This window comes from Camponotus floridanus, unplaced genomic scaffold (assembly GCF_003227725.1).
Source record: "Camponotus floridanus strain SB8 unplaced genomic scaffold, Cflo_v7.5 scaffold21, whole genome shotgun sequence".
NCBI lineage: Eukaryota > Metazoa > Arthropoda > Insecta > Hymenoptera > Formicidae > Camponotus > Camponotus floridanus.
Window position 1 is genome coordinate 242463 of NW_020229337.1, and position 18920 is coordinate 261382.

The 18920-nt window shown below is 29.5% G+C and overlaps 1 protein-coding gene across 2 annotated transcripts in view; it reads left to right on the plus strand.

Annotated features, from left to right (window-relative positions):
* LOC105253069 (stress-activated protein kinase JNK) overlaps positions 1 to 18920 on the plus strand; it is a 136721-nt gene that overhangs the window by 5941 nt on the left and 111860 nt on the right. For both annotated transcript variants that reach the window (XM_025408434.1, XM_011260849.3), the window contains exon 2: positions 9970 to 10015. The gene's annotated coding sequence lies outside the window, so the exon portion shown is untranslated. The remainder of the gene's footprint in view (positions 1 to 9969; positions 10016 to 18920) is intronic.

Genomic DNA, 18920 nt, shown 5'->3' on the forward strand with positions numbered 1-18920 from the left:
TAACCCTATTGACAATTTTTATTTATTTAAAGCACACTCTGGTTTTGCCAACGAGTTTATACTCGACTGTAAAGACTTCAGGAATTTGTAGAGGATTTTGATGGATGTATAATATTAATCGAAATCATCTTTGCATAGAAGATAATTTACTTGCATTCTTCGCTGTACATTATATTTTCTATATTTATTCTAGATATCTAGATTTTTTTTGTTTATATATTTTTGGAGTAAATAAGAAACCTTAGAAATCTTTTAAGAATTTTTAACTGAGGCAATTTGAAAAAGACACACATTTTTTAATTATTTAATAAATAATATAATGTTAAAAATTATGATTATATGAAAAAATACATATTTATATATATGTATGTATGCGTATAATTATAATTATATAAAGAACATTGGCAACTATAATTTTTGTTGATTTTTTCTTTTGTTAAATGTCATAATTTTTTTTTCATTCTGTTTATTGATTTACTTAGAAAAATCTTAATAATGACAGCTTTTTTTTAAAAGCTACATTTTTAAAATCTTATCTTTACAAAGTTGTTATTATTATAAACTATTATGAACAAAATATAAATTAATTTCTTAATGACCAACGAGGACAAAATAAATATTTTCTATGTTATAAAATTTCTTCTTACATAATATGCAATGTAATTATAACATAAACATACGAACATACGATATAAACATTTGTCAAAGAGCTACCGTTAAATTAATTACAAAGTGGCTTGTAACAACATTATATCAAAATCAGGCGGCAACCGAAATCTTGTTTCACTAAGGAGAAACATCGTTTTGAGATTACTAACCCTAATCTAGTCGACGCCAAAAGCTATCCACCCTAAATCCGTACATATTTAATTAGAACGAATTAATAGTTACAGAATGTAGTATTTATTAAGATCTTGTTGCTTTTATACTGTCATATGTGTTATATACAAGTATTATTTTCAAGTATATTACATAAAGTTCGGAATTATTACAATTTATGTTGCGTGAACAATTCATTAAATAAAAAAAACAACCATAACTTTTTTAAATTTATATATATATATATATACACTTCTTAAAATGTATAATTTTCAATATACTGCTTTTTTATCAATATTCTAGAATATAGATTTTTCTATTGACAATACATACTGTCTTTATCATTATAAGAATTTAAATTTCCTATTTCCTATTGAGATATAAATAATTTTAAGTATGACAAAAAAGTTAATATATCTATATAATATATTGTTATATGTATATGATATATGATTACATCTATAATTTAGATTGAAATGTGTATATATATGTAAATTGTAGATATTAGAAATATTATATATTTTTTTAATCTTTAAATTAAACAAAATAATTAAAATTTTATAAAAATAATTATATATGAAAGCATATAAAATTATTTTTCTGTTTGATTTTGTAAAATTTTTTATCATAGGAGATATATAATTTGCATTAAATTCATAACATTAAATTGATCAAGAGTTTCTTATGAATTCCTCATATTGTCGACAGATAAAATGTCTAATTACTCACATATTTTGCAACAAAGTTACGTTAAATGAAAGTTGTTACGATTCTTCTCCAAGATTCTTATACGACATGCAATCGTATTAATCCTCGCCTTCCTACCGTGCTCGTAATCGCATCTCAAGATAGAAAGATCACGCGATGAAAACCTCCGGAGAAACTATATACGCGTCTCACGGCATCTCTCTGTTTCACAAGAATTTTAATTTCACAGGAGCATTTAATACGAGAAAAAGATTAAACAGAAAAACGATGCTGAAATTATTAGTAACGCTGTCAATTAATTGACACTCAACTATCTTATTATGCCATTACTGCTTCACATTTTCGGCGTGTAATTAATTTAGGCTTTTGTTGTGTGCAATTTTATTTACTGAAAAATGAACAATGAAGAAAAACAAGAGAGAAAGAGAGAGAGTTTTTTTCTTTTTATGCGTTCATCTACATTTTTTATGCATACTTTACATAGAATATATAAATAATTTAATAACATCAGTGTCCGAGTTGCTGAATTGGCTTTTAAGCATCCTTGATACTCTGCAATTTTCTAAATCTTCTTTTTGGATAATATTCAACATCTTATCAATGATACACATACTTTTTCTTTTGTATTATAAAAAGAAATATAAAAATAAAATATTTTCAAACTTATACGAGAAATAGAAATAAACGTATAGTTAATTGTTAAACTATGAAAAACTAGAAGTATAATAAAACAGAGAAAATGCATTAATGCATTCGCTATTTAGAGCAATTTATTTTTCATAAATGGCTTTAATATTTTATTGACTGATTATTCGAAAAATAATTTTGGAAAAGAAGAAATTTAGTAGAGTTAGAGAAAAAAAGAAATATAATTAAATAATATATAATATATATTGCGCATTATAATAATTTATCAAATCTATACTTTATGTATGTATATAAATACAAATGAAATTAAGAGAGATTAATTTCTTTCTCTCTTTCTTTCTTCAAACGTATATTAATAATTAATAATTAATAATTTATTATATAATATAAAATATAACAAATAAAATGTGCATCAATATTCATTTAATATATAATATATTTCATATGATTTTACGCATTAATATTCAATGGAGTTATTCATTATATTAATCAACATATCAGTTTGTCGAAAAAAAAATGTACTATATAAAATATAATCTTTAAAGAGAAATATTCGAATATTTTTCCGTGTGAAATTTTATCATATTAATAATATTAAATTTGACACGTGTCATTTTAATATTATTCAACGCGCGCGATGGCTCATTTATTCCATCTCCAAAACTTTTTGGACATGTATATCGCTTGTCGCGGTAGTCCAATGTCGCGGTCATGACCGCCACCGGCAGCGAATCTATTTCTGTAAATTTTGCGACGGATAACGAAGGGTGAGGAAGACGAGAGCGAACACGGACGTGACACCGCTTTTCGCCACCTCTCTCTCGGTAGCTTATGCCTCTTTGGCTTATAAATTTCTCTCAGGGGTGCACTTTGTCCTTTTCTATCTCGTTCTTTGCTTTCGTCTGGTTTTATCCTCGCGGACCAGAAAATCTTCCGTCAGGTTTCGCCTATTAAATTTGCACTCCGCGGACATTTTCGCGCATTGCAACTTAAAGATTCTTCCCACGAACGAAGAAAAAACTCCCATAAGAATTTTACGCTCGCTACCTTCGACTTCGGCGGCTTTTTCTTATTCTCATAGTTTCTATTTTTTCCTCTTCTCCTATTTCTCACTTCTTTCTATACTTCCGATAAAAATCTTTGTCGTTTGACAGGATCGCAAAAAGAATTTTTTCGATATGCGCCGTTTTTACTTGGAGAAACGCTGATTTCACGTATGGAATTGATGAGTTGATTATCGAGATTGGGTAATTGCCTCTTTCGCATTTGCATATATGCTTTTCGTATTTAATGTTGATGATCGATACGGTTAATTATGTTCAAACATTCAGTAGATTAAGTAAGCTCATAAATAAATATTTGTGTTTAGAGCTTTATCTTATAAATGAAGCTGATGTATCATTTCATGGCAGTTCATTCATAATTAAAGATTTTGATTTTATTTTTAATAATTCTCTATATTTTTTAATAATTTACACAAATAGTTTTGACCGTTAAAGATAATTCACAAGAACAATAATTCACAAGAAACGGAGACATTAAAGTTCATGTACAATTTGTAGATTTTATTCATGAAAAATGTTTAGGATGTGAAACGATTTTCAGAATAATAGAATATTTTAGCATATCTAAATAATGCCTAATAACCAATAAACTTAAATAATATCTAAATCAATTTGTAGCTCATCCGTATTGATTGAATGATTTAACTGCAATTGATCGCTTTATACATTGATTTTCATTCCTTGTTGCTTTAAGTTAAAGCCTTTCAGAAAGCGAATTTTTCTAACAACGAATTTGTTTGTAGTACTCGAATAATGTCAAAATGAAACGATATCAGCCTAAAGATTCGTGTTCTAAGAAGTTGGAAATCCTTTGTTATTTCCTAAACTATTATGATGTCTTGAATAACGCCAGATTTACGAGATTCTAAATTGATTTTAATTTTAATTAATTTCATGCAATATTAAGAAAATATTTCGAAAACCGTTATGAAAAATAAAAATTTGTATTCTCTGTTAAAGTTAAAAAAAAAAAAAAATATATATATATATATATATATATATATTCTTGTTATGTATCAGAGCATTTCATGATTTTGTTCAAGATTGTATAAATAGAGGCAAGAATATAATGTGTGAATTGCGGGAGACAAAATAGGATATAAAACAACGGATAATCCGAATGTTGATAGTTCCCTGGGGTATGATGCGTCAAAGATTAGATAAATAGGGGTGGCACACGGTCGCAGATAAGTCGGCGAGCGTAGAAAAAAGTCGGAAGATGATAGCGATAGGCGCGCTGCATTACTGGTGGTTGGCAGTTTAATTTTAGATTGCCATAGACTTGTAGGAAGAAAAAGAAAAAGAAAATCGTGGCTATTGCAGATCTGTTAACGATAGCATAGACGACTGTCATTGGGTTCGAAATTTGGGACAGTTTGATCAGTTGCTAATTTTATTTCCTGACAATTTTTGAGCTAGAAAGAGAATTTTATTACAAAAATGGAAAATAATTTTTTGAAAGTATTTGTGCGCGAGATTGTATGTATTAATAAATAAAAAAATAATAATTATAAAATAATTAATTAAAAAATAATATAGAATTTCATTATTCACATTTTTAAAATTGATGATTTAATTGTTCTTGCTTGAAAGATTGAGAGCAATTTATTATTTATTTTTTCCAATTATTTATTTTTTATTTATTCCCGCAACCATATTAGATTTAAAATATAATTAAATTTATAAAGTAAAATTTAATTATTCTTTATATTTTTATTAGTTTGCTTTTTAATAAATTTAAATAAAAGTTAAAGATCTTTTAAATACCTTACAAAATAATGTATGAAAGCATGCAGCTTATATTTCGAAAATTATTTAACTGCTAAAGGCTATTCAAAATAATGGAATCTAACTTTGTTGATTAACTTTCCTGTAAGCGAATATTAGCTCGTGATTTGTTCGCTAAGCGAGCTTGCGAAGGCTCAAACTATGCAAAAGTGATGGGATGTTACATCGTGCCGAACTTTGCACGTGCTTTTGAATTTTGTGGTAAAATAACTCGATGGAACTTCTCTCATCTTTCTCGCAAGATCTTTTACTTCTTCTATTTCGTTGGAATCTTCTCTGAGTCTTTCTATAAGGCGCGTTGTTCAATGTCTGTTATCTTAACGCCTTATGCATGAAAATTATCAAAAATATTAGATTTATATGAAAAATAGTATTTACGCATATTTTTGATTTAGATAATACAAATTAACATTATAATAAAAAAATATGAAATAATATTTGTCTGCATATATTTTATACGTTAATAATATTTCTCATGAGAGATCGAAACACTTTTTAATATACTTATGTTTTAACTGTCTAGATAATGAATAACTAAGAATCGTAAAAATGAATGATTAACAAAATCTAAAATATGTGCATATGTACGATTTTAAATATTTTTAAACATTTTAAAAGTATAAAAAAGTGTTTGAGACTTAAACAAGTTAAATATCTTACTATCTACTTTGTATTATAATATATTGATATTATTAATAATTTTTTAAATTATTCTTTCATATTTTTCTCTGTTTCTATGTGTGTTGCATTCTGTATAATTTAATGTATATTGTTTTTATTATCTTTATTATAATCTAATATATATTGTTTTATTATCTTTATTATATCTACTGCACTCTCGGATTTTTTTAAAGTCCCAGAAGAAAACAAATTTTTCTTTTTTTCGTCGACTTTCCCTATTTATTATGCTTTTATTTGACGTATTTCTCTTTACCAAGTGGATTAAAAATGATGGCGACGCGACGACTCTGTCTCAAAACAAGGGAGACAAGATTCTCGCATGCCATTTTATTAAAATCCCGAGCGTCGGACGCGAGTAAATCATCTTCTTGAAGTCGAAACAGACGTAAAACAAGCCGGAGACGAACGAGTCGCGCTACACGTTTAATCAACGAATATGAAAAATTAAAAATTCTTAGACCAATATTTCTTAACTGATTTTCTTCACAGTCTATCTACTATATCTATGATTATATCTATATTGTTAATTATTAAAATATATTTATTAATAATTTAGATTATTATAACATACAAGATATATATTTATTTATTTTAATGACTAAATTTTTATTAATATTAAATACTTTAATAAAATTTTTATACGATGTACGTTAAATTATAAAGGTTGAATAATACATTGCGTGGAATAAATTCAGAGAAAATTTGGTGAGAAATGTCTAATAATATTTTGAAAAAATATGTTCTAATTCGTTGATTCGATACACTTGCACTAGAATTGCACTCAAAAACATTGAAATATTTCGAATCTATTATATTGATTTTCAAGATAGATTTCGAAGATGTTTTTTTTCTAGAGAAATATTCGACATCTCTTCGACGGAATTTTTTTCATAATTTTTCAGTTTTAAATTTTAATTCTTTAATTATTCACTTTTTGAGAAATATTAATATTTTTAATTAAATTGTTTAAATCAAAATCTAATGGAAGTTAACTGAAAAATAAGATTTTCTTCAGATTTTTTGAAGCTTGATTTATACCAGAACTATTTAAATTCTTGATATTTGTGTGTTTTCAGAGAGAATCTAATATTTCTATCATAAATATATAATCCATGAGAATTATTTATCTTATGTTTTTTTCGATTTCTGTGCGTTTTTAAAGTATATGTTGAATATCCATCTTTCACAGGTCTACACTCTATTTACGGATCCGCCATCCTCGACCACGAAAGGGTTGAACTCACAAACTCACTTTATCCATATTTAAATATCTTTCGCCCCTTTGCTCGTATCATTCCGCTGAGCTTTTCCAGCGAGTAATCGCAATTCTGGGATTCTACAGGATCTATCGCATCCTACGTACTTCTGTCCCGTTTCATATGATTATTTTATCTAAAAAGGATACTGATTCGAAATTTCATATTATTGACCAGGAGGTTCGGAAAGGTTATAATATTCTGATATTTTTCTTAAATAACATCGAAATATATATTACACGAAAATCTAATTCTATCTTTTATTTTTTGTAAACTAATGATTCGATTGTATTTTTTCTTAATTTATCGATGCTTGTGTCGAAATTTAAACAATTCCATATTTTAATTAAGAAAAGTATTATTGTTTTCCTGCGAGTTTCCATAATCTCTTTCTAAGGACTCATTAATTTACTTAAATCGAGCTAATTACAGTAGTGAACTTTTATATGGAAAACACATCGTAGTTGCGCGCCGGCTATCGCAGTCATTAACTAAAGTTTGCATCGTTCCCCATTATGTCGTATACATTACGAGGAATAAGAATGGAAAACAAACAACAAGCAATATGCGAACGACCTCGCTTTAAAATCTTGTAATTAAATATTTCATCAACTAAAGCTTCAATTCATATTTAAAGCTAATGCAACCCTTATTAAAGCTCTTATAGTATTCTATATTTTATACATTATATTATTTATATTATGCTTTATTTGTATATTATTTTGTTTATTATGTATATAAATATTATTATTTAAAATATATAAATTGCATTTCTCACAAATTAGGATGTATAATTGAAGGAGCACATTATGCGAATAATTGTTGTTGTATTCTGAAAAAGTCTTATTTTTCCAAAACTCTTCTTCCATTGATTAAATTATTAAACAATGCTGTAGATTGTATGTCGATCCGTCAATAATCGTTGATAACGATACAAATTACGCGATTCTAAACTCATAAGCGTTGAAAGAGAAGAAAGCTTAAACTTAGATAATATTGTATTTTATGATAAATTCATGAGTTTGTATCAAATATTTTTTATTTAATAAATTTATGATACCACGAATTTATCTTATTTTTAATAAAATAAGATTTTAATATAAAAATTGATAGTATTCTGTTTATAGTGTGTAAGAATATTTGAATATATACATGTCACAAATATTGAAGATACTTATGGTGGATTTTAGAATATTTTTCTCTTTACTTTTTGATTGAGAAATAGATGCGGTACGTATTTTATCTATATTTGATAATATACGGTGAAGATTGGAATTCGAGAAACTATCGATCGGCGGCTGTTATCTCTATCGCACATAAGATTCTAATAGCAATTAGCAAGCGTGCGAATCACGTTCTCGCCGCAGCTTGCGATTAATTACCTCTGCGCCATCTTATCAAAACGTCGCCGTCTCCGTAGTCAATTTATGTGTTGTACGCCAGAGTCGATAGCCGAAAAATATGAATTTTAAATAATAATATTTTCAAATAACATAATTTATATGAGTAAAATAGAACAAAATCCTGTTTTTTTTTGTGTACTTTTGTCATTTTATATTAACATAACATCATTAATATATATTTAAATTTATTTAAAAATTTCAATAAAAATAATACTTATGTTTAAAATTGAAACATTCTTAATTTCTCTCACAATTATAATATAACGAACGTAATCTGTAGATTTGTTAATGATGGCTTTTTTGCAACAAAAAAAACAAAACCTGTTTGAAATTGAATGAAGATGTTACTACGATAACTACATTCGTTAATCAGCTAATGAGAAAGTTACTGTTTCTTGTAAATAAAATGGAAATAACTTTTACAACCTCTATCATTTTATTTTGAAAACTGTTGGATAGATGTGTTCGTTTGAGTATCATAATTGATCAAATGTCAAACAAAAGAAGCAGTGATACAGAAGGGAAAAAAATATGAGTAGCGTCAATTTGCATGATATGTACTTGAGTTTCGTCGAGAAATACGCCCTTTTTATTCGGAGCTTCCCTTTCAGTAGGACCTCGATATTCCTCGCGCGTCCGCGCCTCCGTCCTCGTCTCGCGCATCCCTGGACGTCGCTTTCAATTAGACGATGCATCGTGAAGTCGTTCGAGGGTCACGAACGACTGGGACGAAGAGAAGAGCTCTTCGGGACCACTCCTCTTGTCCCGATGGAGTCATTCGTTCGTTCGCAGAATCAGAAACGCAGGAAAATCGCACCCCGCGAAAACAACCACGTCCCCACGGATTTGCAAAAGCCATATAAGACAGAAAAGGGAAGAAGGGTCGGATTTTTGCAGATCTTACGTTTAGCGTAAAATCTGATTGTTTGACTTTCAATTTTCTGAAATCTTTTTATTAGACAGCAATAAAATTCAAAATCTCGAAATGAATCAAGTTAAAAAATATAAATAATGAATTTGTAGATTTTATTTTTTTTTATATATTGTAAAGTAAAAACAATGATGAAAAAGAAAAACAAAATTGTTAAATACCTGTATCTACTCATTTACATTGAATTTTAGTTTATAAAAAATATAAATTTAAATTTCTTAATATTAATTTAAAAATTTAATTTAAAATTTTAATATAAAGATTACTATAAAACAAAATATTTTCTTTATACAAGAATCTTTTGTATATGATAAATGGAAGAGAGATATATATTTTTTCATATATCTTCTAGGATTTTGTAAGATAGAAGAAAATATTTTAATCCTCTTTCCGTGTCAAATCTCAAAATATATAGATTCGGCCCTGTGAAAGAGTCGAGTTGTTCTCGAAATGGACGTGTCCTTTAAATCTGCGAATGATCCTTGTTTAGATCTTTTTCTCATTCGTCCTCCCATTAAATCACGATCTTCATAATCTGGAATACAAAGGAACGGACTCTTATATTCTCCCTTCAGGCCTGTTGTAATTATTTGATTTTAGCGTTCATTCCTCTATAGAGTGTTATGTTTCTCATTAATTCTCTATGACTAATATTCAAATTTCTGTTGCAGGGATCAGGAAAGAGAAACATGGAATCCTTCGTGGCATCGTGAATTGGTGAGTCCTTTATCATGTTTATTGCACGCTCAGAAATTTGTTACTAATAATTGTATCAAAGTAATTATGCATATTAAAATATTGTATTAGAAATTGATTCGATTGATGACATTTGTGTTTGATTGGCAAATTAAATTGCGAATAACGATAAAAAAATAAAATTAAACTAAACATATTAAAAAATAGGCATATGATTGTAATTTTGATTTTATATTCAGAAAAAATTTATGCAAATTTATTTGATACAATAAAACATTCTTACAATAATGAAGTAAACAAAAAAATTCAATTAAATTCTAAAAGATATTAAATGTTGCAATAAATATCTTTGTACTTCGCAAGAGTTATCGATTAATGCAAAGGCCAATTTAAAATACATCAGAGAATAAATCATTATTGAACGATGCTCCGAACGTGAGATAATGCGGAGTAACGTTATCATTTTGCGAATAATTAATTGTCGACTGACAGGGATTATTAAAAGCGACGCGCAAAAGATCTCGCGGTGACACTTCGGACGTGCTCATCGAGTTTGTAATTAAAGCCCGGGCTTGCATCCTTGTAATGAACAACGGTACATGCATCTTGACGTTATTTCCCGCAAGCGCATGCTTTTCAAAGATAGAGTTTTGAAGGAGCAAAATCGATGTTGCGCGACCTCATGCATTCTTAATTTTAAAAATGTATTTTTTTATAAATTTTTTATTACATGAATAATTATTTTGTCTCTATAAGAAAACACATACGACTTAATATATAAGCTTGTATTTTTTGTTAAAATCTCTTCTAATTTTTGTTTAAATATTTTCTAATCTTTTCTAACTTTGTCCTTAATTTTACAATTAATGTTTTTCTGACTCGATAATATCTTTGCAGATTCGCGCGCATCATAATATGTATCACATGTACACTAATAAGGATAAAGATTAAATAATTCTTAATTATCAAGATAATTCTATATTATCTGGTTTAAAGCATTGTTTTTCGGTGATCGATAATTTCGATAAATCGATTGTCAAATTTGTATAATGAATTGATTTCGTATATTGGACTGATTAATTAATGAAATCATTTCACGAGATCGCGGCATCTCGGTTCGTTTTTTAATTAATAGAACTAATCAAGCGCTTACGAATAAAAAGGTGCTTCGAAGTTCCATGAAACAAAGTGTTCTTCTACCTTCAAATTGGATTATTCCTCTTTTATATCCCACTTTTCGTCTTTTTTTTTTAAGTGGAGCTTGGCCTTTATCACACGCGGCCGTTCCTAATTAGCTAACACAATCGCATTGATCGAATCAACGACAGCGACGTTTATTTTTTTTTACCGCCCTTGCTTTATATCAAATAGAAGTTTTATTATAATTTTTTTCCAACGCGTTTTTGTACTGTTTAATTACTGAAAAATGCATAGGTTATATCGGAAGATTATCAGAATTAATTGAGATAATTAAAAATTATTAATGATTATTAATTTAATAGTTGTCAGATTATTCAATGAAAAAAATATAATTTTTTATAAAATATTCATTTTACGAATAGTATTGCGATGTTATAATTGTTTCAATTAATTTTACAGAAAACGTTCGTAATTAAAAATTGCATAATTATGTAAATCATATTTTTGTTTTTATTATTAAGTATTTTTTATCTGGAAAAATATTTCAAAGTGAGAAGTTATCAGGATCATAGAAAATAAATATGATTGTATATTACAAATATTATTTTATTTTTATAATTATATTTTGATATATTTTTTTAACATTTAATTTTTAGTGTGATACATTTTCTAATGATAATATTGTAATAATTAGAACGTATCATTTTTTGCTAACTTAATAATTATTTAAGTATATTTATTATTGAAGGATGATAACTAAAAATACAATTATCTTTATTGATCTCACTTTTCTATTTGAAAATTGCGCTGGTGCCAGTTCTTGAATGATTAAATATTAAAATCTTCTCGTATTAAATTTAGATCTCTCTATCCTCAATTATTTTATTAGTTCTTAATTATTTCCAAAAAAAAGATTTATATATAATTTATTAAATGAAAAAATCTCTCGCCTTCAAAAACGCGCATGTATTTTTTAATTGTTGAAAAATACAACATGCGACGGCGGATGGGCCATTAGCCTGCGTTTCTTCAGAGCCGAGAAGAAGAGTTGTCGCGCAAGCGCAAACCCGTGCCGACTGTAATGAGAATGGTTATGGATTTTCGGGCTCCGCGACCTTCGCGTGTCGACCCACACGCTCCTCCTCACGCTCTGCATATTGTCACTGGCGTTGCTCGAAACGCCGGGGCACATCACCTCGCGAAAAACCCCCAGCGCTTCCGCTCGGATGAGCGGTCTCTTTCGCTCCCCATAGAAGATTGGTTCAGTCAATCGGTCCATTCTCGGACCTATTTCACGATTGATCGGACTAATTTTATCCATTGAAATGATGCCTGTTTTTGTGATAGCATGCCTCGTGTAATATGAATACCTCATGATTCATGAGCTTAATTTTAATTATCGAATCTGAAGCCCATAGAAATATAGTTAGTTTTGAGTTATAAAGCAGTTTAAGAGAAACAGTTTATCGACAATTCAATTTCAGAAACTAGCTTAATTACAAAATATTATATATTTATTGAAATAATAATGGTTTTTGATATCTTTATCAAGAAATCTTTTTTTAATTAAGAAATTATATCTATTTAAAATAAAAAATTAAATTGGGGAACTAAATGTTAAAGAATCTATCATTAGAATGAAAATTACCAGTATGATACTTCATATAATTTTCAACAAAAACTAAACGCAGTTATTATATGCTGCAACTTTAAAATGTCATTATTATAATGTAGCAATTTTGCTGAATAATTTTGCACAAATTTATCATATTTTATACTTTCTCTTTACAAAAGGCAACACATTCAACAATTTAACTGCAAGTTGAAGTATTTGCATTTTTACCTCGAATTTAAATGACGTTCAACATCATGTTTTTATTATTAATGCTTATATTATTTATGAAACATTATCTCACAAATGGCAAACTAACTTTGTCATTTTATTTTATATATAGATAAAGGAAACACACACCATATTTAATACTTTACTGTAAATAACTAGAGCTTATCTGTATATTCCGGTGTCATAAACGAAAGTTGAGAAAGCTTTGATGAAGGAAATTGATGGAGAAACGTAAAAATGCAAAATATATGAAAGAGGGCAATCATATACTAAAGTATATTATGTATTGTGTTTTATATGTATGCAAAAATGACCCTATTTGCATGCACGTGGGTCTCTATTGAAATCAAGTTTTTTTCTCTCTCCCTCTTTTTCTTCTTATATATCTCAGTTTTACCTTATATACAATACATAGATATAATGTATATTATATATATATATATATATATATATATATATATATCGAATAGCTAGAAGAACCTAAATGATGTCATGTTTACATCATTTCAACTTGCCTTCATCCTTTGCTTCGCTTTGCAATCCAATGTTTGATCTGCTTCGTAATATTATTTATGCTGAACATTTTATTCGCTCTGGTGTCGGATTATTGATGATTCGTAGGCATATCCCAGGAAGACGAAGTGCCTGGCGTAATAACTTAGACAAATGGCGGAATTGCAGAGGAGGAAAGTTGGGGAGTATTAAGTAACTACTAGGGGCAAATCTGACCCTAACATGGTTGTTTCGGAAAGTTTCAAGAAGTACGGAGGAAAGCTTGTTTTTAGTTTATTACCCTTTTAGTGACTTCTCATAACTTTGCGGTTATTTTTTTATTTGTTACGAAAATATGAGATACAAAAAATTTTTAGTCTGCTTTTAACTTGTTAATATTTTTATTAAAAGAGTAATTTTATGTAAAGAGCTCATATATTACAAATATTCATAGTTCTATCATTAATATATTTCATAAATTGTAGCAAAGAAATGCATAAAAAGTTTGTTTTATTTTAAAATCTCATATATCATATTTTAATTTATAAGGATGATTTTTCTAGAGCTTTTACAAACAATCAAATTTTTAAAATAGCAATTTATAAAATGCCATTTCATTCAGATAATTCGCCAAACGTATGTGAAAATAATGTATTGATTTTAAATTTAATTTATTGTATAATTGTAAAATGTTTAATTTTATTTTAATAAAATGATGAGTTGGGGTTTTCTTACAGAATCTTGATGTTTAAAATAGATTACAATTCGTAAAACATTCGTTGAGAGAATATAGAATTCGTTGAGAGAATAATGGAAATTTAATTTATCAATTTTAATATCAAAATATTTAGAGTTGATGTTCAACGTATTGCGAGAGAAGCTTAGATTTAATTAAATTTCCGCCGAGAAAAAAATCGATATTGCTTTCCCCGACAAATCTATACTTCGAAGAGACACTATATATTATGAATATCCAATATATACTATTCAATTTGTATCTCGTTGTGGAAGTTGCACATGTTGAGTTGTGAATATCAGTCGTCAATTCTTGCGATTCCATGGATATGATTGACACTGCGGTCGGATGGTTTTCTCTCTTGAGGATTTGATGGGACTTTATAAACGGTCCGAGCACTTCTGGAACAGCTATCGCCCGTAAATACCCTCTGGGGCATCGCTTGAAGTCTCAGGAACTCCGAAGTCTTGTAATGACTTCGTTCGTATGACGTGGACGAGAATCAGCTCTCCCTCTTTCTCTCTCACTCTCAGAGGTATTCCTGAGGGGAATACGCTTGATTTGCGACATGACAAAATTAAAGATGATACGAGTCGATGACAAAAAAGACAGTTTTCGTTGTCGTCATTACCTCTTCTTTTGAGATTGTTTATTAAAAAAGCAATGTAGAGAGGATGAATGCGGAGATGAAAATAGTAATCAGAGAAATTACAAAGGAATAATATGAATGCGTAGGAGGATGAGACGCTGGTGGAAAAAATACCCATTGGCCAGTATTTGCCCACTGAGAATCCTATTACACTTGGCTCGTGTTTACTTTTATCAAAGCTATAATGACATCGCATTTTAATCAGCTTTGAATCGAGTCGTCATCGTCGTCGCACGATTGCAAATGGAAGGATATGGCTTATTCGCGTTTCGCAGATGTCAGAAAGTCGAGTGCTGTTAATTAAATAGATTACTTTTTTTTTTGAACATATCTATATTAATAAATAAAAAACCACCATAAAATATCATAAAGTATTAAATATTTTGAATTTTATTGTTGATTAGGGAAATGTATATTTCATCATATGTTTAATTTTTATATATTCTTAGGGATATATTTTTATATATTCTTAGGGTATTTTTAATTTCTACACTCGATTGGAAGTACACAATAATATATGTAAAGTGCCATTTCATTCAGATAACTCGATAAACGCATGTGAAAATAATATATTGATTTTAAATTTAATTTATTGCGTAATTGTAAAATATTTAATTTTATTTTAATAAAATGATGATGTTCTGATTCTCTTACAGAATCTCGATGTTTAAAATAGATTATGATTCGTAAGACGTTCGTTGAGAGAATATAATGGAAATTTAATTTAATTCATTTCAAGATATCAAAATATTTATGTATTTCATCATTCCATGGAAGTATGTATAGTATTAAGAGTTAAGCCAACAATCCTGCGTTTCATCTCGCTGTTTATCATCTTATAATTTACCTTTCTTTTTCGCTTGAAGCAAGAACATGAAGTCGCATCTGGTGAGATGTCGGGAATTTTTCTCACGAGCGCGGAAGCAGTCGAGCGTGCGGATCGAAAGTGTCTGCAAGTACATTCGCCGAGTGCATTCGGTGGATGGCAGGTACAGCGAGGGGGGAGGAGGGGAGGCGGAATTATCTCGCGCGACTCGTATCAGCGTTTCAATTTTCCGCGAGTGGCAACGTACATCCGGTGCATGCGCGCGGCTTTCATCCCATATGCTTCGTCTTTGGCGAACTGAGTTTCGTCTCGATCGCACAATCGCGATTCATGGAGCTCGATGTGATAGGAGCTGGTATAAAGTATGCGAGAGTGCACTCCGAAGGAATTGTTGCAATCAGTCCGATCCAGTCTTACGATCTGATCTGAAATGGATCGAATTCGGGCAAGAAATCTAATTTGGAATCTTTGATTGTTAAATTATGGAATGATTATGTGTCGAAGATTAGTTTATGTAAAAAGTAAAATTTGTTAATTCATATAGAAGGTCACATAATTTGCTTAACAAAATTAAAAACGCACGCACTAATAAGTTTTATTTTAAAATGCGCATGTGGTGAATATTTATTAAAATGAAATTTATTAATTTATCCGAAAGATTAATTATTAAAATATACTACTATAAAATAATTCAATTAAATTTCCTAACAACCAATAATTCAATTAAAAATGACAATAATAATGACATGTAATTAATAAAATATTCAATTTTCAAACTTGTGAAGTTTTCGCCAAGAATTTTCAAATAGAAATGAATAGATAAAACTTTCATAATTTATGAGTAGAATAAAGCAAAAGATGAAATGAAAATTAATTGGAATAAGCTAAAAATGATAGATGGAAACGCTTGCTGCAAGGATTTTATCAGGAATTAATTAATATTCACAAAACTTAAAAATTGTACGTAACAATTTATTTTATACTGATCAGAAACGAGCAAAAACGGAAGACAAAGAATCCAATGTCCGGCTATGAATGCGCTTCGATCACTGATATGTCAAGTTGGCTTACATAATCGTCTTTTTTCACTGTCAAGCGTGTTTTACGATTTAGTAGGTCACATGGTAGAAACCGAGTCTCCTTTAGGTACGCGTGTTCACGCGATATTGCAAGTATATATACAGCGGGAGGAAATGTTCTGGTATCGTGATTGCGATGATGCTGTATCCGTTTAATGATACTTGTGTGCGTGTGTGCGTGAAAGCTACACGCCGAGGATGATCCGGCAGTTGAAAGCCAGGCTGCGGTACTCTGCGGCAATGCGCGTCGCCATCTTGCTTTATCGATCTCCTTGCTTACCCTTCGTCCTCGTCCTCTTCGGCCATCCTAACCGCCCTGTTGTTCGTTGGCTCTCCTTCCCAACCTTCGCCGTACAATCCTCTTTCTTTTCTGCTTTTCCTCCTCTCTACGTTTGTTCGCTGCTTTTTTCTCTTCCGCTTTTGTTCCGCCTGATTTTTTTGTCCTCGCAAACGCGCGCAGACAAGCATCGTTGCATCTTCAGCTGCACCATATTTGTCAAATTCTCATTTCTAAAAAATTCTGCGTCCAGTGTCTGACAAAAAGAGAATGTTATCTGAGAAAAATATTCGTTATTTTTTATGCTGAAGATAAGCAACTTTTTAGATTTTAAGATATTAGATATCTGTTTCTTAGTGTCAACAATAAGTTAAAGTTTCGGAAGTTTGTGTATATATGAGTTTAGTTTTTGATCTTTATTATTATCCTTTTACGTTCTTATAATTCGATTCATTAAAAGCTTCCAATTACTTGCCACTAAAAACCTATTAATGTCTATTTCGAAATAATAAATTTTTCTTAATTCGAAGTTGCAATTTCGCGAGAAATGTCTCAAAGTTTACTATATAAATAATGGATTGAGATACCGTTTGTTTCAATATATTGATAGTATTCTTTCGAAGTATCAGTAAGGATTAGATACTTTTAACGAAGTCTTTTAACTAAAATTAAAACTAAATAAGTGTAACACAAATTTATTTTCTTTTTATTTGATTTTAATTGGATTATTTTAATCCTTTTAAATTTAGAATCAATTATAAATTGTTATTGAATATGAAATTAAAAGTTTTGCGTATGTATTTAATGTTTATATTATCGAATTTATTTTTAATCCATTATAAACTTGATAAATTTTTATGCTTGGCATTATTCATTTCAAGATTCAACAATTATACTCCGATTACCAATAATCAATTGTACCCAGTTTTGGACTACTATTTTACTCAGTTCTTCTTCCATTAGTATTCCATCCAGCTTTCATAAAGCGGGAACAACCCGCTTCGAACCCCTTCATCGCACAAGCGCGTCTTTCCAGCGGAAGAATGTCGTTCGTGATTCAAGTCATGCACATCGCGCGCGCTTCATTAATTAATAAACATTCCCTCGTCAGTGCAGAACGCAGCCCGGAAGAGCCATTCGGCCGACGACACCCTCTCACGTGCACTCGTTTGCAATTAATTGTCACCGCGGTGCACCGCAAGACGAACGTGAATTAATAATAAAGTCTCGCGACGATGATCCATAATTCTTCTCTTGTTGAGAAAACGCAGCTAGCCGCTAATCAGACGAATTCGCGACACTCATTATTGTGCAAAGATAAACAAAGTCTCTTTCAAAATATATATTAAGAAGAAGATTAAAACATACAATTTAATAATTCGAATATGATATAGAATTTAAAATTAATGAAAGAAATATTTAAGTATCCTCTTTGATTTTTTATTTTTTATTGATTTTAACTTTGACACAAAAAAATATTGTTAATAAAATTGGAAAATCAACTATTATATAAATGACGTTTCATGATTTACGTAATCCAAGATAAATGTTTTCCGTCATAGATGAATTTCCTTCAGGGATGGAAATGGATGGAAAGGATTTTAGGAGGTAACAGAACCCTTAAGGGCCGCTTGCGTGATCGCAGAGGAATGTAATAACGATGAGTGACTATTATTAACACGATAACGATTCCCATGCATTGGAAACGGACGCGCAATTACGCGAGCATTTATGTGAGCGTTAAGCTCGATACAAATTGCCTAGGGCGAATCCTACATAAATTCTATAATCATGAGCGATGGACAATACCTAATTCGTAAATCTGGTTGATGAATAAAGGGAGCATCAAATACATCATGAGTCACGCGAATTATCATTCGGCAA